The sequence below is a fragment of the Falco punctatus genome (genome assembly GCF_963210335.1).
Source record: "Falco punctatus genome assembly, chromosome: 5".
Taxonomy (NCBI): Eukaryota; Metazoa; Chordata; class Aves; order Falconiformes; family Falconidae; genus Falco; species Falco punctatus.
The window spans coordinates 11350651-11351360 of NC_137584.1; positions in this window are offsets into that span (position 1 = coordinate 11350651).

Consider the following 710-nt stretch of genomic DNA (forward strand, 5'->3'; position numbering starts at 1 on the left):
GGCCAAGAGAAAGAGGGTCCTTGTGGGCTTGCATCGTGAAGTTTTCTCATTCATTTAGCCCCTGGGCCAATGCAGAACAGTTCCCAGAATGTTCCCTGAGACTCTGCAGATTCATGAGATCTTCACAGTCCCTGGAATAGCCAGAAGCTCACATATTCACTTGCCATTCTTGTAGTCATCTCCATCTGACTAAATAAGAGGACGAGTATCAGAATGCTGCCTTATTTTTACGGATACAAATACTCATTATAAAAATCTTTTCTAAATCAATTCCCCATATCTGCTGGGCAATCCAAGCATAGAGAAACTGTTGCATGGCAAGGGACTCTTTCTATGTTACAGGACTATTACCATTAATGCAGAAGAATTTTTGCATACAAGTGAAGGAGATGCATTAAGAAATCCTTAATTCTTATTATGCCACTTGCACCCACTCATTAACATCAGTGTATCTCGTGTTCTGAAAAGGTTCTAAAGATTTCAAAACGTTATGCACTGTGCTACAGACTGGAAATATGCAAGTCTGCTACAGAAAAATTGTTTCTGCTTCCTGGTGACATGAATTAGCAGAAATCTTTTCTTTTTAGTGTATTTTGCATTCCTATGAATTCATGTGAATTCTGTTCAGATGAACAGAAAGCAGTACACCTTAACATTGAAGGAGGAAATTTCCAGGAAGCTAAATTCCAATAACTTGAGGTATGACTGGA